This window comes from Schistocerca nitens, chromosome 7, assembly GCF_023898315.1.
Source record: "Schistocerca nitens isolate TAMUIC-IGC-003100 chromosome 7, iqSchNite1.1, whole genome shotgun sequence".
Classification (NCBI taxonomy): Eukaryota; Metazoa; Arthropoda; class Insecta; order Orthoptera; family Acrididae; genus Schistocerca; species Schistocerca nitens.
The window spans coordinates 179,998,188-180,021,506 of NC_064620.1; positions in this window are offsets into that span (position 1 = coordinate 179,998,188).

Sequence of the window (23,319 nt, forward strand, 5' to 3'; positions counted from 1 at the left end):
AAAACTCAGGAAAACTTGAAGGACACAGTAGATTCGATTTCAACACAAATGGACACTCTGAAACTTGGTTCAGAAAAACACACTGAGGAAATGTGTTCACTATCGGAGAAAGTAGCCTACTTTCGGATCAGGTCACTAACTTATCTACAAAGGTAGATGATGATCTGAATGACACAAGACCTGTAGCCTTCACTGACACAGAAGAGTATGAACAAATTAGAAAATTCAAACAAAATCAAAATCAAATCAATACACAGTACAAAAGAGAAATCCGGGAAGTACAAGATCATTTGGCACAAGTAATACAAGAATTACATATTTCAGAGGACACTCGCGCTCCAGTACAGGAAGAGGGACATAGAAATGCGGAACAGACACAAAATAACAACACAGGGCACTTCGGAAATTATGAAAGAAATTGGCAAGGTACACCGAATTTTGAGATGGAACCGCCGAAACGATGTAACAATGACCGACATGCGACTTGCCGACATGATGATTTTGACTATAAGCTGTTCGTTACTACACGTAAATTGAAAACGTTTAAGAATTCTGCCAATGACATTCATCCACAAGCGTGGCTCCATCAATTCTCTCATTGTTTTCCTCCCAACTGGTCATTGGAGCACAGGTTAGAATTTATGTGTGGCTACTTAGAGAATGAACCAGCTGTAAGAATGCGATCGGTCATTCACGATTGTCACAGTGAAGGAGAATTTTACCATGCCTTCCTCTCAGCATATTGGTCTCAAGCTACACAAGACCGAGTAAAACATAGCATCATGATGATGAAACACTTTGAACAATCTGAATTTTCCAGTCTTGTCAAATATTGTGAAGACATGTTGCACAATAATCAGTACCTGTCAAACCCATACAGCCCCTCAGAACTCATCCGCATTTGCTTAATCAAATTACCTGAACATTTACGACATATTATTTTAGCAGGACGTTGCAAAGAAGACATTGAGGCTTTTCAGGGACTGTTACAAGAACTGGAAATTGACACTGACAATCGCGGAACACGAGAACAGGAGCACAACAATTACAGGTCACATCTGTCACAATTCCGCGATGACAGAAATAATACACGACAAGGCTATTCATATAACGTAAATCGTGACCAAAACAGACACCACCCGTATGACAACCGTTGGCAGAGTAGTAATAATTACAGGGAAAGATCACCTCTCCGCGGTAATGACTATTACAGAGACAATCAGAGAAACAGACAATATGGGAACCAAAATAATTATTATTACGGGAGACAGAATAACTTTAGACGCAACGGTCCAGCGCGCAGTTACGATTCAGGGAGAAATTCTCCACCACTTAACCGACAAGAAAGAAACTACAGGAACTACCAACATGACGACAGACGATGTGATCGTAACGACAGACCTGAATTGCATCAGAACTGGCGGGATTTAAACAGGGCAGGGCCCTCTCGTCACGGTGAATTTGTAGAAGTTAGGTCTCCAAATCCCAATAACGACGCGCGCCAACAAAGAGACAATAGGCAATGACTCATACTGCAGGCAGCCACAAAAAACACGTATGAAACTAACGACGCAGCTGCCGTAGCTAGTAATTACGTAAAAATGGAAGACATTAGGGACATCTTACTCCAAGAACACGACGTAAAACATAACAACATTGCATATCCTGTGATTCACATTACAGTACATGACGTAAAATTTACGGCAGTACTTGACTCTGGCAGTCCCATTTCAGTAATTAGTGAAACAGCCTTTAGCAAATGCAACAAATCGAACGATTGCCCCACACTTCCGTTACGTAAGATTAAATTACAAGGTGCAATCTTTGGAAAAAGTGTAGATGTACGCCAACAAACCAACTTAGAATTCTTTTGTCAAAGCCAAAGTTTCTCTATGAACTTTCTTATTGTTCCATTATTGTCGACGGAAATTATACTGGGAGTAGACTTTGTGAATGAATACAAAGCAATCTTAAGCTTTCACGATGCTGAAATAAGTTTAGAAAAAGAAGGTAAGTCAGTAGCTTTGAAATTTGAAGATTGGCTCCCAAACCATGACGAAGAAATTAATCGGCTTTACCTCCTGTTAGACAACAGTTCGGAATTTTCGACGGAACTTGACACTAACAATCACTCTGCAAGTACTGACCGGGGTGATATCGATAGTTTATTTGATACTAATGAGTTAATTCAGAATAAAATTCAAACAATTGAGAATTGTTATGACAGTGATAGGCAGGACCTTATTGAGATTTTACAAGCACATTCCACAGTTTTTACTCATAAAACAGGAACAATCAAGGGATTTCAATACCAATTTCGTGTTCGTGAGCATACTAAATTTTGTGTTAGACCATACGTAATTCCGGCGCATTATAGGGACCGTGTTAGAACAGAAATACAATCTATGCTTGACGAGGGCATTATTGAGCCTGCAGTAAGCTCATACAACAATCCATTACATGTTGTTGAGAAGAAAAATGGATCGATCAGGCTTGTCTTAGATTCGAGACAAATCAATACTATCATTATTCCTGAAACAGACAGGCCGCAAACGTTGGAAGAACTTCTTCAAAATTTTAATGGTGTAAACGTGTTGTCTTCCATTGATCTCAGATCCAGCTTTTATCAGATCGAACTTCATCCAGAATGTAGAAAATACACAGCTTTCCTTTGTTTCGGCGTTTGTTATCAGTTTCGGAAACTTCCTTTTGGTTTGAACATTTCATCAGCAGCATTCATTCGCGGGCTAAATTCCATATTACCTGAGTTCTTAAAACGTCACATCACCTTATATGTGGATGATATTCTAATAGCAGAAGCTTCATGGGAACAACATAATCGCACCCTCAACAGTTTGTTACGTATTTTTGCAGAATCTGGAATTACAGTTAACTTGGAAAAGTCTGAATTCGGTAGGACAAAGGTGAGGTTTTTGGGACATATTATTTCTTCTGAAGGCATTCAGCCGGATCCTGAAAAGTTAGAAGCAATCAGAGCCATTCCAGTTCCATCCACGAAAAGACAAGTCCGCAGTTTTCTAGGTCTCGTAAATTTTTAGCGTCGTTTTCTGAATATGCAAATTCTTGTTACACCAAAACTTTGTTCTCTCACTGGAAAAAATACTATTTGGAACTGGGACGAAGAAGCACAGTTGGAATTCAATTCTTTGAAAGAATCTCTACTTAACGCGCCAATACTAGCTCATCCAGATCTGTCACAAGATTTCTGCCTTAGCACGGATTCTTCTAAAGTCGGTCTTGGTGCCCATTTATTTCAAGAAGCCACAGAAAATGACACTACTGTTCAGAAAACCATTGCTTTTGCTAGCCGAGTGCTAACAAAATCTGAAAAAAATTATTCCGTTACTGAATTAGCAGCTTTAGCTATCGTTTGGGCATTTAACAAAGTCCGTTTCTTTCTTTCTGGTAAGCACGTAAAAGTATACAGTGATCATCGTGCATTACAATTTCTTATGTCTTCAAAATTAAATCATGACAGGTTAAAACGTTGGACATTGTTTCTGCAAGAATTCCGCTTCACAATAGTCTACATTCCCGGCAAGGAGAACATTGTTGCGGACGCACTGTCACGCGCACCAGCTGGGCTTGAGAAAAGTAACACAGAACGTAACCTCGAGAAAAATTTCAGTATTCTTTACATTCAGAAAGTCGCCTTTGAAAACTTCATCACCACATCTTTAAAGGACATTGCTCATGAACAAGATAAAGATCCGATTTGGAAAGACATCAAAAGTAAATGGCATGAAAAGACACACACTCAGATTCGGCATTATTACCTGGTTAGAAACAACATACTCTTCAAACGCTGCACTGTTGATGACAAGCTATGGGCACTTTGCATTCCAGACGATTTTGTTAATAAGCTCATTTGGTACATTCATTTCAGCTACGCACATTTTGGCCCACGAAAATGTTATCATATTCTTCGAACGACTTGTTATTTTAACAATATGGAAAAGAGAATTCGAAGAGTCTTGTCTATTTGTAAACTTTGTCAAAAGGCGAAACCATCTACTATATCCCATCGTGCTCCGCTGTTTCCTATCATTCCCTCTAAATTAAAAGAATTTGCTGCTGTTGATCTCTCGGGACCGCTTGCCAGAACATCTAATGGATTTTCATACGTTCTAGTCGCTGTTGAACTTACTTCAAAATTTGTTTCTTTCACACCGTTACGTAAAGCCACTGGACGGTCTGTATCCAACGCCTTTGTTAAAAATTTCTTACGTGAAGTTGGACACGTTAGTAAACTCATTTCAGATAACGGACCGCAATTCAGATCTGCTGTTTGGTCACGCATGCTTCGCAACCATAAAATCAAACCTGTTTTTATTTCATTGTACTCACCACATTGTAACCCCTCCGAACGGATTATGAAAGAAATCGATAAGCTTTGCAGACTTTATTGTCACAGAAAGCATCAGCATTGGGACAGATATTTACACTTATTTCAAAATGTGCTGAATGAAATGCCTCATGATTCCACTGCTTTACCACCTACTCTTGTACTGAAGAATGAAAAACCACCGAACAGAATCAGAGAGCTTGTACCTTTCCCGAATACACGTAAACTTCGACACAAAGACATAATTGATTTGGCTATTAAAAATATAAAATCTGCAGCAGACAAAAGGAGAAAACTACACGGTAAAGCAAATGTAAAGAAATTATATATTGGTCAGAAAGTTCTCATTAAAGCTCATTCATTGTCACATAAGAAGAAACACTTGAGTCACAAATTCTTTCTTGTTTACAATGGACCTTACAGAATCCGACGTATACCACATGATAATTGCGTTGAAGTTGAAACTCTGTGTACTAGGAAGAGTAAAGGTTTACACCACATTTCACATGTAAAACCGTTTATAGAAAGATAATCTGCTTTTTAACTTTGTCTTTGCCATATAACTTTTCACTTTACATTGCTAGTAAGCTTTGTCAGACTTAGAATCTGTTAACATACAACAATGTTTGAAGTTAAATATCCAATCAAGAACCAAGTGAACAGACGACACAATGTTATTGTGTGTGTGCATTCTTGCTTGTTTGTTGCACGATTACGTAACGACTATAAGGCTCACATACTTAGAACATTTACCAGTACTGTTAATGAGATTTTAATGCAACATTTTGGTTTATTTGAAAATACATTCTGAAATTAAAGTGCTTTCTGAGAGATACCAGATGACACAGAGGTTAGTTTATGTGACAGCTACACGATTTTATCACGACGCTACTAATGAGTGACAATTTACAATGTTGCTTTTGCGGTGTATCTGTTTTATATCTGCACAGTTTTCTGAATTCTTCTGGATAGAAAAACATGTTTTAGTATTTAACTTTTGTGGTATAGCTACAATGAGACAGCCTTTTCCGTGGCACAACAATACGTCACAGCACAGTACTTTCTTCATCACAACAATAAGCGTAATAACTAAGATATCTATACGCAAAGCATTTCACTTTTGTTTATCATGAGGTAAGTACATTGACTTCTGCAGAACTTAGCTTTCAGAGGACGATAACTACGAGACTTCCACAGAGATTATCGTACAACATGACGCACAGTTTAGCGCTACAGAACACGTATTTGAGTGATTAATTTTGTACGTAAAACATTTATTTTTTTTAAGATATTTGAAGTGCAATGATACAAGGGTTTTCCGTGATACATTTCATTCCATTGCTGTAATCTGTAACACCTGAGGGTATAATTACATTAATCCTCAGGGGGGTACACACTTACTTTGTGTATCATGTGTTTGGTAAGCACAAGGAGCCCTAGCTAATATGGTATTTGCTTATACAACTTTACACATCGGTACCATATTTCTCTAACACACAAATTACACAGCTATCTGATCATGTAACTGAGAGATAAACATTTTTTGTTTACTACATTAGTGACAGATGTTTATGTAATTACACAGTTGAATAACATCACACGTATGAAATTGCATTTTGTCAGTACTTTGTGAACTGTTCATATTTTTTTGGAACCATTGTGATACAATGAGAGCTTTGAATGATGTATTTGGTATGGGATCATGATTTTTAAAGTACGTTTGAGGTAGATGACACTATTGAAATGAGCAGAGAATTTTTTTTAGGTTTTGAAATTATTGCAGAAAGCTACGACGATTTTGAGAATTGACTGAGATGTTATGATATTATTACGACAACGATGTGTATTATGCTGTTGAGGTATGTTTATGATGAACAATTTGATGCTATATGGGGAATTTGATTATGCTATGTATTTATTTTGATAAAATATTTAAGAAGTGTCGATGAATATGTATATGTATAATAAGGTAAGGAATAATGAGTAGTGGATAGGGACTCTCCTTTGTGGAAAAGGATGTTGGAAACCAAGAATCGTATTTTAGAATTATGAAATGTGTGTAAATGCGTGAATGTATCACAATGCTGACGAAAATTTTTTTGGACACTGTTATATTCATAGGATTTTTGTTTCTACACATTTGCAACGTAAATTCTTGGCCTGTGAAATTTTTTATATGAGACTGTCACTGTAGCGGAAACTGGTGTCATAAATATTTCGGTAAGAAAGTTCAGTGACCACCTGCACGTAATGCGTCGTGGGCACCCAGCTGAGCGGCCAGGTGTGTCAGACGCCTGGAGAAAAAGCCATTATTGCGAGCCCTTTTCAGCGGCACAGGTAGAAAAAAAAAGGGAGGCCATTATCCTCGCTACACGGTCGAACTTGAAAACATATGATTACACTGTGGAGCTCTTAATTTATGATATTTCCTGAAATGAAATGATGAGAAACATTTCACGGCTATTGTCGTGCTAGTTGAGAGAAATGCCATATGGCTTGCTTTATGTATTTATTAACTCATTTTGTTTAATATCTAGTTTCTAGCTGTACTGCAGCATTGGTTAAAATAAAATTTAATAGATGTACTAATATAAATATTTTATGCCTACAGATCCAGTAAACAATTTTATGATCTATTCAAAAAAACGAAGGAGCATAAAACGATATTTCCCTTCGCAGGAATTGCATACGGAATTTTCTTTTCCACTACTGGGTAATTTTTTTGGTAGAATAACTTCTTGTGGTGCACCACTTTAATGACATAGATATTAAGATGTGAATAAACATTTCCCTTATCTGCATTGTTATCTTTAGTGTATTATTTTTTCTGCTTTAGCTATGTCATGTTTAGGCATAAGTTATTTCATTTTCTGCTGCTGGTTGCCAGGCATAGTGCTACTGAATTTTAATTTGTGTTACTCTCCTAAGCCAGATTTATTTTTCTTGTTTGCTGCTCATTGCCTTATATTATTTGTAATATTGCTGCTTGCTTTGACAATTTCCATTTTTTTTCATTGCTATTTGTATTAATTGTTTTGTGCTGCTGCATTGCCTCGTCCCTTAGTTTAGCATCTGAGCTCAGTAGATTTATGTTAGCTTAAGAGGGGGTAGACTATATAAGAACCTAACTATGGAGAATAGGGAAAGAATGCTTTGAAAGTTATCTGAAAACGATTTGGGCCTAAATGAGTATTGTACAATGAGCCATATTTATTTTGAAAGAAATATGGTTAGAATACAGAAAAGAGGTACAGATAGGACTTTTTGGGAATAATGATGAACGAAGGGAGATCTCCAAGAACAAAAAAGGTTTTGTTCGCAAAATACTGCAGTACCAAAAGTTACACTGAAAACGAACCCTGTCCTTTCCATTGTGTTATCCCCCTATGTGTTTGTGCACCCTTGTGTATTTGTTTTCTTCCTGTCTCTGTGCACTGCTTCATAGAACCTTTTTCTCTTCTAATACACAGCTACATGAACTATGACGAGGAATACTGTTATCCTCAAATATAATTTGCATTAATAATATGTTATTTTCTTTGTAAAGATGTTTAGACATTATTTATTCTGTTCTGTGTTAATGCTTAGGTCTGAAGTTGATGTTTCAAAAGTTATTCTGATCTTTTATGTATGAACTTATGTCAAAATTCCTATAACATTGATGTATATGTTTATTTCTATTCTGTTGTAAAGCGTGTACTACAAATGTTATCTGTATTGTTATGTTCTTGAATGATGTGTTTTGTACCTTTGTTATTGTGTTCTTATGTTATAAAATTGTACTTGTCACCAGTTCATCATATTATTAACTTGTAAGTTACATTTCACTGCACACGTTTCTGTTGGTCATAGTATATGGACAATATGTGAGAAGTAGGGACTGTTAGTGTTTGCACGTGTGTTAATAATTCAGCAAGGGACTGAATAACAGCATTGCTGGTTCTAAGGACAATTCCAAAAACTTTGTGAGTGCACAAGTGGTGGTTATGGACTTGCTATATTATCCGCAAGACTCTTCAATGGTGATTGTGCGCCTGCACAGTCACAACGGATGGCTGCTGGCCATCTCTACAAGGACTACAGTGGGTCTGCATCTTTGATGATCCATCAATAACATTATTTCTACAAGGACTGCAGTGGGTCTGCACCTCTGGTGGCCCACCAATACCGTAATCTCTACCAGGACTACAGTGGGTCTGCTCTGTGATGACCTACCCACCAATACTCTTCAAAACTTCGACTGACTCCGCTGTGGGTTTGCTCTGTTGTGGCCCATTACCTGTCAGCATGTCCAGAGTCAGCACTGTCTTTCCGTTGGAAGGACAACGCTACTTCTTCAAGACTGCATGGAAATCCACTACTTCCGTGTGCATTTTCTTTTACTGCTCAGACTTTGAGAAAAACACTGCAATGTGATGAATGATCAGGACTGTCTTTATGGACTGTGAGAAAATTTTAGCTTTTGACCAACATTGTATCAATAAGTCTGTGCATTTGATTTCTTTGTTATTGTAATTACGATTATGAAAAATTTTAACAAATATGTATTGGCCACTGCCCAAACCAATTTGTAAAATTTTTTGTGGGGAGCATGGGGGCTATGTAAGTAGGCTGTTTAGGTTTTTTTATTCGTAACGCCTCCTCTTTATGAAAATCACTGGCTGTGCTGTGTGCAGTCTGTGGCTGCTTTGCATTGTTGTAATACTCGCCATTGTAGTGTTAGGCAGCTGGCTGTGAACAGCGCGTAGCGTTGCGCAGTTGGAGATGAGCCGCCAGCAGTGGTGGATGTGGGGAGAGAGATGGCGGAGTTTTGAAATTTGTCATGAACTGATATATATATATATATATATATATATATATATATATATATATATATATATATATATGATATCAATGTAAATACATTGTTTGTTCTTTATTAATATCTTTCATTTGCTAACTATCCCTATCGGTAGTTAATGCCTTCCATAGTTTGAATCTTTTATTTAGCTTGCAGTAGTGGCGCTCGCTGTATTGCAGTAGTGGGAGTAACCAAGATTTTTGTGAGGTAAGTGATTTGTGAAAAGTACAGGTTAATGTTAGTCAGTGCTATTCTCTTGTAGAGATTATTGAAAGTCAGATTGCGTTGCGCTAAAAATATTGTGCGTCAGTTTAAGCACAGTCTTGTAAAATTGTTCAAAAGGGGACGTTTCAAGCCATTCACCGCCTTGTGTCACAGTGGGACAAGTGTCTCAACAGCCAGTGTCAGTACTCCTAACATGTAGGTACTGGTTTCTATAATTATGCCCCCGGCTCGTTTCTTTTTGAACACCCCTTATAATAGATTTCTAAAACCTCTGAACTCTCTTAGATTCATTGTCACAGAAAAAAGAGAAACAAATTAAACTTTCAATTCACGGCAGGAACGTGTATATTGGAGCTGTAGTTAGGGTACTTTCTACGCATAAAATGTAACTGTTCTAATGAACGTTGGAAAAAAATTACGTATTGGACTACATATATACTCCACAACCTCTTGTATGATACATGACTTCCCGTACCTTTTACCGCTACTAGTGATTTCTTTCCTGTTCCATTCACAAATAGAGCATGGGAAAAACGATTGTCTGCATGCATCCGTACGACTCCTAATTTCTCTCATCTTGATGGTCCCTAATCGAAATGTATGTTGTGTCAGTACAGTCGTTCTGCAGTTGGCTTCAAATGCCGTTTTTCTATTCTTGAAAGTGTTTCGCAAAAAGAAAGTTGTCTCCCTCCAGAGATCCCCATCTGAGTTCCATAACACTTGCATGTTGACCAAACCTAGTGGTAACAAATCTAGCGACTTGCCTCTCAATTGTTTCGATGTCTTCCCTTAATCCGACCAGGTGGGGACCGAAACAGTCGAGCACCACTCAAGAATGGGTCGCTCTGGTATTGTGTACGAGTTGAACTTCTCTAAAATTGTCCACATAGGCCGCGCGGGATTAGCCGAGCGGTCCAGGGCGCTGCAGTCATGGACTGTGCTGCTGGTCCCGGAGGAGGTTCGAGTCCTCCCTCGGCCATGGGTGTGTGTATGTTTGTCCTCGGGATAATTTAGGTTAAGTAGTGTGTAAACTTAGGGACTGATGACCTTAGCAGTTAAGTCCCATAAGATTTCACACACATTTGAACATTTTTTTTGTCCATATAGCCACTCTTACGTGCTCATTTCATTTCACACAGTACAAAAAAAAATCGACGAACGGTCTTCTGTGGGAAACACATCTCTGTCGATACAACGGAGCTAAGTAATTTTTCGATTTGAAATCTACGTGAAAAGCTACATTGAAAACAGCAATCAGGATGTCAGATTACTGCAGTTTATTTGTCAGTATAGTTATTGTATTATGTATTCTCAACTCTCATCAACAGCTGGATTACAGAGCACAAACATGTAAATGTAGTTAAAATTTACAAATATATCACAACGAGTGACCTCTCAGCGTCTGGCGGGTTAAAACAATTTATCTGAAGTTTTGTTTTAAAGCAAGACAGGTTATCAGATGTAAGATATTCATATTACACAAGCTAGGACATGTTTGTTGTTTGGCATCTTTTCTTCAGAAATCAGAGATGTCCAGTTCTATTTGCTTTTACGTTTAAATTTTATATTTTTTCCGAATGTTAGAGGGCTTATTATGATTATTGTTTTTAAATATAGCGGTTCTCAAATAGTGAGCAGCGATAGCAAACGTAACAGCTGAATTATGTATTCATAAAAACGGTCCATGAGGGTCCTGTCAAATTGTGCACTTCCTAAAAGAAGCCACAGTGTGTGCCATAGCATGAAGTAATTTCTTGAAAATGGGAAGCTACCAATCTTTCTACTCTCCTAGACGTTCTAGATGACACGTTTTTTTTTTTTTTTTTTTCTCGAAACGGACGTTACAAAGAGTATGGAACATAACCGCTCCATCTTTTGTTGTGTCAACACGGTTTTGATGAACAAACATTCTCATTACGCTGTTGAAGAACACAGTCTCGTAGGGTAACAGACAAATCGCCGTCTCAAGATATACACTGCACGCTTCCAGAGTGTCTTTTTCTTTTATTATTTATTTCGCGTGTTGGCCTCCACATCTCCGGAGGGAACTTTTGAAGAGGGGAGAAAAGGAGGAGAAACACACAAGTAAGCCAGTAAATCTAACTCTCTTAAAGTCTCGCCGGTCGAGGCGGCAACGAAACTCTCTCACCCACAGTTCTATATCTTCGGCCGCGGAGACGTTTATTCAGTCTCCATAAAACTCGGCGTTTACTGTATTTCCGCAACTTATATTTCACATTGAATAATGACCGAGGCGGTATTCAAGTTTTATATGTGCGTTGCGGGAATAATAAGGAGCAACTCGTCTCGGATCGTGACTGAAAAACCGTTAGGACCATTACGGCCGCGGCTGCACATCACTGTTTTGTTTCCGGCTCGCGTCTCGCCAGCCAGGCCCCCCGAGAACTGCCGTAGACTCGCTACAGAAAGATACCAGCAGACCCTACCAGCGCAGAATATCCTTCGAAGCCAATGCTACTCTTCGCAATCCCACGATTACGTGAGAATGCTGTTTGCTAATCCCCCTTTACTCTGGTATTTAGAAGCTAAACATCTGATCTGCCTGATTCAGAACGCTGAAAATGAACAGGGAGTGGTGTATGTGTTGTTCCGCTGATCTATCCGACATCTGTCCAGCGACAGCCTGGGTGTCTGAATCACCATTATTGACACTGTAGGCAGAGATGAACAGGAGAGAGAATCCGTCCCTACTCTAAGAAACGAAACTTTCCACAAACGGTACTGGTTTGGTGTCCTTCCAAAGAGAAAGACGGATCAGTTCCATTTTAGTTTGCAGGTAATCGAAAATGTAATAGACATTGACTAGTATCAAATGTACCTAACACCATTTGTAGTGAAATCGGAACATTAATAACAAAACACTCTACGTCATGTGTTACTAACAGCTATAGCTGGTTCGGTCGAATGAGGCCAGCTTTATATTTAACTTGAAAATACAGGACGTGTGCCACACTGGTGTCAGATAGTGTTTGTTGTCACACAATTTCTAACACATAACGAAACCAGTCGCCGTCGATCGTAGTAAAAGTCCTGTATTTTCGTCTTAAATGTGAAGCTGCTTAATTCGACCAAACTTTTTTTTAATCATCAGTCTTCTGACTGATCTCATGCGGCCCGCCACCAGTTCCTCTTACACGAGGATTTCTCTTCATCTCAGAGCAGTGCTTGCAACCTTGGTCCCAAATTATTTGCTGAGTGTATTTTAGTTTCTGTCTTCCTCTACAGTTTTTAACCTCTACAGCTTCCTTAGGCACCATGGAAGTTATTCCGTAATGTCTCAGCAGATGTGCAACCGTCCTGTCTCCTCTTCTTGTCAAAGTTTCCCATATATTCCCTTCCTCGGAGTTTCTTCGGTGAACATCCTCGTTCCTTAGCTTATCTGTACACCTAATTTTCAACACTCTTCTTTAGCACCTTATCTCAAACGCTTCGATTCTCTCCTGTTCCGGTTTTCTCACAGTCCATGTTTCACTATCATGCAATGCTGTGCTCCAAACGTACATTACCAGAAATTTTTTCCTCAAATTAAGGCCTATGTTAGATGCTAGTAGACTTGTCTTGGCTAGGAATGTCATTGCCAGTGCTAGTCCGCTGTTTACGTCATACTTTCTCTGTCCGTCTTGCGTTATTTTGCTATGTTGGTAGCAGAATACCTTACCTTCACTTATTTTCCAGGTCGACAAATTCTATGAACGCGTTTTGGTTTTTCTTTAGCCTTTCTTCCATTATTAACGGCAACGTGAGAACTGCAGCTTGGGTGCCTTTATGTTTCCTGAAGAAAAACTGATCGTCATCTAACCACATCCTCAATTTTTTCATTCTTCTGTATACTATTCTTGTCAGCGACTTGGATGACTGAGCTATTACGCTGATGGCGCGGTAATTCTCGCGCTTGTCGGCACTTACAGTCTTCGGAAATGTGTATAAGATGTTTTTCCGAAAGTCAAACGGTATATCGCGTCTCGTTCATTCTACACACAAATGGGAATAATCTTTTTGTTGCCACCACCACTAATCATTTTAGAAATTCCAATGAAATGTCCATTCCTTCTATCGTATTTGATTTTAAGACTTCCAAAGCTCTTCTAAAATCTGATTTTGATACTAGATCGTCTACCTCTTCTCTAACGACTTCTGTTTCTTCTTCTACCGCGTCATCAGATAAGTTCTCTCCATCATAGAGCACTATCCACCCTCTCCTCGGCATTTAACACTGCTAATCTCATTGCACTCTAAATGTGGCCTTGTATTTAATTTCACGGAAGGTTGTTTTGATTTCTGTACATGCCAAATCAGCCCTCCGACAGTAATATACACTCCTGGAAATGGAAAAAAGAACACATTGACACCGGTGTGTCAGACCCACCATACTTGCTCCGGACACTGCGAGAGGGCTGTACAAGCAATGATCACACGCACGGCACAGCGGACACACCAGGAACCGCGGTGTTGGCCGTCGAATGGCTCTAGCTGCGCAGCATTTGTGCACCGCCGCCGTCAGTGTCAGCCAGTTTGCCGTGGCATACGGAGCTCCATCGCAGTCTTTAACACTGGTAGCATGCCGCGACAGCGTGGACGTGAACCGTATGTGCAGTTGACGGACTTTGAGCGAGGGCGTATAGTGGGCATGCGGGAGGCCGGGTGGACGTACCGCCGAATTGCTCAACACGTGGGGCGTGAGGTCTCCACAGTACATCGATGTTGTCGCCAGTGGTCGGCGGAAGGTGCACGTGCCCGTCGACCTGGGACCGGACCGCAGCGACGCACGGATGCACGCCAAGACCGTAGGATCCTACGCAGTGCCGTAGGGGACCGCACCGCCACTTCCCAGCAAATTAGGGACACTGTTGCTCCTGGGGTATCGGCGAGGACCATTCGCAACCGTCTCCATGAAGCTGGGCTACGGTCCCGCACACCGTTAGGCCGTCTTCCGCTCACGCCCCAACATCGTGCAGCCCGCCTCCAGTGGTGTCGCGACAGGCGTGAATGGAGGGACGAATGGAGACGTGTCGTCTTCAGCGATGACAGTCGCTTCTGCCTTGGTGCCAATGATGGTCGTATGCGTGTTTGGCGCCGTGCAGGTGAGCGCCACAATCAGGACTGCATACGACCGAGGCACACAGGGCCAACACCCGGCATCATGGTGTGGGGAGCGATCTCCTACACTGGCCGTAAACCACTGGTGATCGTCGAGGGGACACTGAATAGTGCACGGTACATCCAAACCGTCATTGAACCCATCGTTCTACCATTCCTAGACCGGCAAGGGAACTTGCTGTTCCAACAGGACAATGCACGTCCGCATGTATCCCGTGCCACCCAACGTGCTCTAGAAGGTGTAAGTCAACTACCCTGCCCAGCAAGATCTCCGGATCTGTCCCCCATTGAGCATGTTTGGGACTGGATGAAGCGTCGTCTCACGCGGTCTGCACGTCCAGCACGAACGCTGGTCCAACTGAGGCGCCAGGTGGAAATGGCATGGCAAGCCGTTCCACAGGACTACATCCAGCATCTCTACGATCGTCTCCATGGGAGAATAGCAGCCTGCATTGCTGCGAAAGGTGGATATACACTGTACTAGTGCCGACATTGTGCATGCTCTGTTGCCTGTGTCTATGTGCCTGTGGTTCTGTCAGTGTGATCATGTGATGTATCTGACCCCAGGAATGTGTCAATAAAGTTTCCCCTTCCTGGGACAATGAATTCACGGTGTTCTTATTTCAATTTCCAGGAGTGTATTTCAGATTTCTTCACATTTTTCATGCAGCCATTTCCCGTTAGCATCCCTGCACTTCCTGTTTAGTCATTCCTAAATGACTCGTATTCCTGTATTCCTGAATTTCCGTGAACGGTTTTTGTGCTTTCCTCTTTCGTCAATTCGGCGAAGTATTGTTTCTGTTACCCATACTTCCTTCGGAGTTACCTTCATCGTACCTATGTTCTCCTCTCCAACTTCCGTGACTGCTCTTTATAGAGATGTCCATTCCTCTTCAAGTGAACTGCCTACTGCACTATTCCTTATCGAAGTGCCTATAGCCTGAGAAACTTCAAGCGTATCTCCTCAGTTTTTAGTACTTAGTACTTAATACTCACCGATAAATGGTCTTAAATGAATTGCCTGGTATCTTGCTGTTTGGTACATAGCAGAATTGATTGTACCATCAATGAACCTCTGAGGAGGATCAGTTTTATACATTTCGGGTATGCCATGAAGTCTAGGAAGCACCGCTTCACTTTTCGAAAATGATTTTTTATATTACGTTGGTATTGAAGCAGATAACTTGCTCAGAATATGTGTTTACTTCAGTACACTAGCTGCAGAGTCTTTCTTAAGACTTTTGCACTGAACTGGCATTAAGAGATTCAAACTTTCGCTTCGATAAGCCTCTTCATTGGAAACAACAGGAGCATCCCCCATATGAGCAGGAAGAAGCACTATCTCTTCATCTGCATTTAAATTTCTGAGCTTCTTTCTATCACCTTACGTTTGATTACTTATGAAAGATTTACTGCTAATGGAAACCACGGGAGTTGAAACGTCCCCTTAGAAAAATTATAAATGACTGTAATTAAACTGACACACAGTATTTTTATCGCAACGCAATCTGACTTTCTAAAATCCCTACAAAAGAATGGGCCTGACTAACAGTAACCTATACCTTTCATGAATCGCTTACCTCACAAAAATCTTCCTTACTCAAACTATTGCAATACAGCGTGCGCCACTACTGCCAGCTGAATAAAAGATTGTAACTACTGATAGGCATAGTTAGCAAATGAAAGATTTTGATAGAGAACAAACAATGTATTTACCTTAATAGTGTTCAAAAGTCATTATATATATATATATATATATATATATATATATATATATATATATATATATATATATATATATATATCAGTTCATGACATCCAGTCTTACAAATTTACTTTATCTAATGGACACACGTCCAGAACATCCACTCTCAAAACTCCGCCATCTCACTCCCCACATCCACCACTGCAGGCGGCTCGCCTCCAAGTGCGCAACGCTAAACGCTGTTAACAGCCAACTGCCCAACACTACAATATCAAATTCCAACAATGCAAACCAGCCACAGGCTGCACTCAGCACTGTCAGTGATATTCGTATAGAGCGCTACATGGCGTTACCAACATAAAAACCTGAACAGCCTACTTACAAAGTAACTTATGATATAACAAAAAATGTTACACAACATAGTATCAGACCGGCTTTTAGACCACTAAGATAGTTATGTCAAGAACTCCGCTCTGTCAAGGATTATCAGTCTCCTCTGTGGGGTATACAAATTTCATTGAATATGTAGTAAGTTGTGCATTACAACTACAAAGAACAGCATTAATAAATGGCTGAATAAACATAAAAGTCTTCGCGGGTAGGAAAAAATTAAAAATCAGTTGTACCAAAGTAAATTCTTCAGTCAGGAAGTCATGAAGTGAAGTTTTCCAAAACTAAAATTGTATCTACAATGACAAACTGTTATCCGTGGCCGGCCGCGGTGGTCTAGCGGTTCTAGGCGCTCAGTCCGGAACCGCGCGACTGCTACGGTCGCAGGTTTGAATCCTGCCTCGGGGATGGATGTGTGTGATGTCCTTAGGTTAGTTAGGTTTAAGTAGTTCTAAGTTCTAGGGGACTGATGACCACGATGTTAAGTCCCATAGTGCTCAGAGCCATTTGAAGCCATTTGTTATCCGTGGCTCTATAAAGAAGCTCTCCAAATATTTACACGTGAGGATAATTTTAACAGTAAAGATGAAGCCATGATACCTAGTGATATAAGGGCCGTTGCTCTACAGAATCGATAGATAGTTTTATTTTTAATAGAACATCATTGATGGTTAATTTTAGCCTCTGACAAGTATTTATTATGCCAGTCACATGTTAGTACTACACCGAATTTTTACAATATTTATGTTGCTCTCAGAAGTCCGATCTATGAGTCGGCAAGATTCAGTGGAAGCAGGAGCATCTTTGAAGACGTTCAGCGAAGCTCTGTTCGAAATGTTGGGCACGGAACAGTTTCATCGACCACAACTATACAACCTTGAATACTCAACAACATCTAAGACGTCTCGTCAGGAAAACCTTCACTGTATAGCCCTCTACGGTCAATCAGTATCATCTACTAAGAGTTCAAATAAAAGCCCAAAGTGAATTACAACTAACAATGGGCCAAAAATGGGGATTACCTGATTCAACTATTCTCTGTGAAGGCCTTATTGCGACTTCTTACCATCTATCACAAAGTCAGAAGGATGCCTGCGCTTCGAAAGTTCCCACAAATTCTCGGAGTACATTAATGTTCTTACGAATCACTAAAATTTCCTCATTCCCTTGCCACTCTGACTGCAACAACTCCATCATTTCCTCAATAGCTTCCAATCTTGATACGTTACTGTCCCTATACATACACATCCCACAGACACTACACTTAACAGGCTCCATATCAACTCTCATCGCAACAAGACATTCGATCTCTGTAATTAACGCCTCCAACCAAATCATATCGTATCCTAACTCAATGCTTCCCGCTCTTTTGGACCTCCATTTTTTTCCTATTGCGAATGTGGAGCCCAACTTCCATCCTGATCACTTCTACTCCCATCTACAGTCGTCTGCTGTAACACAGCCTCCACCATTACACTCAGTCCTACAATCCAGTCCAACTAAATCTGGAAAATCACTCAGTCTTTTCTCTCCAAATATTATTCTTTGTAGTACGTGCCTCTTATTTTCCGCACCGTATAATCTGAAGATTTTCATTGGCGGAACAATGTCAATTGCTTTCTTAAAAAGCTTCTTTGATTATGTGTACCTCTGATGTCAGCGGAGAAACTTTTAATAACTCCTGAAAACGTTTCTTCCTTTCAAATATCTTACACCATGTAGTTTTCATTACTTTGGCTGAATAACAGTCTGCCAGAACAAAATGGAAATAAATAGCATCGTGAAATACAGGTGACGAAACTGTGGTGGCTCTCGTGACTGTATACACTGATCTGCTGAATACGCGGGTCAGGCCTGCATTAGCAGTACAATGTAATTTTCGCTGATTGTGCTGTTGTCTAGAGGGAAATATCGTTGTTGAAAGATCGTAAAGATATGGAAAGAGACGTGTATAAAATTTCCACAATCAGTGAATGTTGGCTTTATTTAAGTGTGGCTACATGTAAAATAACAGCTAGGACGAAGAGGAAGCACCAGGTAGCATCCATTTGAAGAGTTAGTGATGAATTATGATAGATTGATTAAGAAAGGAAATAAAATAAGTGCACCAACTACCGAGAAATCACACTGTTATTAAAATGTCTTACGATAATGGAAAACATCGTAGAAAAGGGACGGAGAAAAATATTTGAACATCAATTTGAGAAACGCCAGCAAGGATTCAGATGTAACAGGAGAACGATAGACCTCATTTTTTCCTCAGTCATTTAATGAAAAAGTAGTGGGAAAAAGAAAAGGATCTGACGATAGTGTTGCTTGAGAAAACATAATGTTCTTGATTCATTAATTAAAACGTTCAGATAATGTATGAAGTTTGTGAAATCAATGTACAAGTAAGAGGCGGAAGAGCAAAGAAAGTAAAATGGCTTAAGACAACTCTTCATTACACTTATGAAATTAATCACGAAAGAAATCAAGGCGGTAGGAAACGAAGTCAAAGATTTTGCTTTGGCTTCGTCATTTGGGGAGAGACGGCAATGAAACTTCAAACTAGACTGGATTATTGGAGTAAAAAATTTAAAAAAATCAAGTTGACTGCGAGTAAGACCAAGACAGTGGCAATGAAGATCTGTGGGACACCCACACTTTGTAACATCACACTGGAAGGAGATAAGGTTGAATGTGTGAAAGGTTCAATTATCTAGGTAGTCTCACATCAAATGTTGGAACTGCCAAAACAGAAGTTTTAAACATACTAGCAAAAGGGTCCAGCTTTTTCCACCAAGTAGGAAGCCTAGTCTGGGGCAAAGGATTAAACAGATTATGTATGAAACCTACCTCCTGGCAATCATGAAGTATATTCTGGAGACCTGTATCGTAAATAAGAGAGAAGAGAATCTGGTACCGGCATGTGAAATGAGGTTCCTTAGGTCGGCTTTACGAAAAAGCAGAAGATACAGGATCAGGAACGAATATGTAAGGAGAGACATGCAGGTGACTTTGAACATGAAGGAAAGAATGAGCGATGGAAAACTGAACTGGTTGTGTCGTCTGAAGCGAATGTACCCGATTCGAACACCACGTCAATATCTCGAGATGTAGGTACCAGGAAAGCAACGATTAGGCGGCCTAGGAAGAGATTGAGAAACCAGTGTAACGCAAATCTCAAGACGAGGCGAGTAATGTGGGACGCAGATGAGAGAGAAAGCTATACCATTAGCTCAGGGTAGGCATATTATTCACAAAGTTCCTGCCCGGCTAGTTGGAAGTAAATTCTGATGATGATGACGAAGAAGCAATTTGAAATGGAACGATTACGTACTTTCAGTAGTAGAGAGCGGCAATGAAAGACTTATCTTTCTTGAATCTTGTGAAAGTGTAGTTAATCTGTAAGGAAAATAGCTTAAAAAGTGCTAGTGTGAGCTACTGTAATTGTTCAGATGTTTGGAGTCCTTGTCAAGCAGGTGTGACGAAAGGCATCGAATGACCTCATAGACGCACTACCAAAATCATAACAGCTCGATAATGTCCCCAAAAATTGGCGGGATCCTAAATGGAATTCATGAAAGAAGTATTGAAACTTTTTTTCGAAGAAGAGAGGTTAGGGAGCAATCAGAGGCATGTAGAAAGTCATTTTCTGTTCGCTCGAGACATGAATGGAATACAAGAGACGTTTGACAATATTGCGCGAAGTATCCCTCGCTATGCACTGTACGTAGAATTGCGAGATGTACAGGGTAAAATGCACACACCAGTTTAGTTTCGTGAGCAATTCTAATAGTCGAAAAGAGATTGTCGGCAAATGATAGTACGTAGAGATAGATGTAGCTTCCCTGTATGTTTAATCTTGTTAACTCTGGTGCAAGTATGTGTTTGTTAGGTCGAACTATGTATTTTATTTAACGGTATTCGAAAACTTCTGAAAACACGAATACAGTGAAATTTTACGCAAAATTACTGACGAATGATGTAAAGCTGAAAGATAAGGCGAAACTCTCAAGCCAGGTTTCGTCGCGGTATGAAACTTTTCGATCGTTTTCTTGTTTTCACGGAATCCGTTCACTTAAAAATGAATGCATCCGTAAATGTGAAGCACTTTCCCTGAGTCACTTTCGATACGCTACGAATCAGCATATAATCGGAGTTCCATTAATAGAAACCGTGGCTGAACTAGTATTCATCTCACGAAGAAGAGGAAATACACTGTCTGATCAAAAATATTCGGACACCCCAACGCAACGTGCAACTGACCAATTGATGTCAAGCGAGGCAGACCAGCCAGCATAAAAGGCGGCGCGGAACATTGTGCTGTCGGTAGATAAGTATTAACAGCAGAGTAGTTCAGTCAGAAGAGCTCAATGACTTTGAACGTGGAGCTGTGGGTGGAAAACAACTGTGTATCAAATCTATCAGGAACATTTTAACACTTATGAAGGCTCTCGAGTCTACTGTTGGTGATGAGAAGGAACAACCACTGATAAATCAAGACCAGGTAGTCATCATGTACAAGTGACCGGTGACCACGTAGTTTGGTCCCTTTAAAAATCAAACCAACCAACCAACCAATCAATCATCATGTACAGATGGACAGGGATCATAGAGCACTGCAGAGGATGGTTGTAAAAAACGCATAAAATCAGCGGAAGGAGTCACTTGTGGGAATTGAAGTGTTAGCATGTTAGCAGCAGTACATCTAACACTATGACTGTGCGTAGGCAGTCATAAATAATGTGGGACAATGGTTGAGGAATCACGATGCTTGTACTGGTGGTGGATGACCGGAAACGAGTAATTTAGAGTGATGATTCACGCTGTACCCTGTGGAAATTCGACGGAAATATTTGGGTTTGGCAGATGTCTGGAAAACATTATTTTCCCATCATGTGCAGTGTCAACAATGAACTGCAGGATAGGTGGTGTTTCGGTATGGGGGTGTTTCTCGTGGTCGCGGTTGCATCCCTTATTGCGCGTAAGAAAATGATCAATGCGGATGGCTATGAACATGTTTTATTGCTTTGCGTACTGCGTATAATATAAAGACGATAATTCGACTTCGTTCCAGACCCAAATGTCCTTCATGATTACCTTCTCCGCTTTCGACACTTGGGGCAAAATGGCTTAGGGGAATATGGCTATAACACCTCCGTAGACATTGAGATACCCCACTGAAAGTATCTCCAGCAGAGTTGAAGCCGTCATAAGGGCGAAGGGAGGACACAGCCCGTATTGGTTCAAATGGCTCTGAGCACTATGGGACTCAACTGCTGTGGTCATCAGTCCCCTAGAACTTAGAACTAATTAAACCTAACTAACCTAAGGACATCACACACAACCATGCCCGAGGCAGGATTCGAACCTGCGACCGTAGCAGCAGCGCGGCTCCGGACTGGAGCGCCTAGAACCGCACGACCACCGCGGCCGGCCAGCCCATATTAACCTTCGTTAATAGGTGCTCGGATACTTTTGATCAGGTAGTGAACGAAGATGCAGCCTGGCATAAGAACTCCACTTGATAATGTTTTGAACCGCTCACGACATACAAAAATGGGAGCCTGGCATAAGAGCTCCACTTGATAATGTTTTGAACCGCTGTGCTAGGTGTTAGGTGTTACGCGACTCTGTATGTGTACATGTAGGTGAAGATTTCAACCACTTCCGAGGGAACAGTGCAGCTCTGTCGATTTGTGTAGAGCAAGAGTCAGATTAGAACTTTATTTACCTGATCCGTGTAAGACAACACTTCTTACCTTACAACTGAAATTCTCGCTTCCATCAATTCATATGTTGAAACCTATTCGGGATCTACAGAGGACTGACAAAAGAGTATGGACACTGGTAGTAATGGGATGGTTGTGCTCAACGGTAAACAACGCGGGTAAGGCACTTGTCGCGCTGAACTGTGCATGTTCAGTACGGACTACGAATCAGTGCAGGTTGTTTACGAGTAGTGCACACTTCGTATTTGCATTCAGAGGCCGAAGTCGACGTGCAATGAAACACGTAACAGAGTTCAAAGAAGGAAGATTGGGGAGGGGGGGAGGGGGGACGATTAGCTGTTAGCTGGAGCATCAGTAACCAAGAGAGCCAACTTACTGAATGTTTCAAGAGCAACTGTTTCGACAGTCATGACACCCTACATATAACTGTAAAGACATCATCGTGTAAAAGTAATAGTAGGTGCAAATCAAAACTAAATGACGGAGATTATCGTATTCTAACACGAATTGTGTCAAAACAACACAAACTAAGGCACCCAAAGTGACTAGAGAGCTCAATAGCCATCTTCAAGACCCGGAATCTATTGACACTGAAGTCGATAAAGCGAATATTAATGGACGAGCTTCTGTACCAAAACCATTAGTGACGATAACCAACGCAAAGAAGCGTAAAAGATGGTGTCAGGGGCATAAATCCGGGACGGCTGATCAGTGGAAACACGTCACATGGTCCGACGAGTTAACGTTTTCGTTATTTCCAACATCGAGCCGAGTATGCACCTGCAGAACGCCAAAACACGTCTACAGTACTGATTGCTTGATTTCAACGGTTAATCATAGAGGTGAAAGTGTGATGGTGTAGGCACTCATATCATGGTATTCTGCTGGCCCCATCATTACTTTCAAAGGTCGTGCTACAGCCAACGATTATGTGAACATTTTAGGTGGTCAGGTGCAC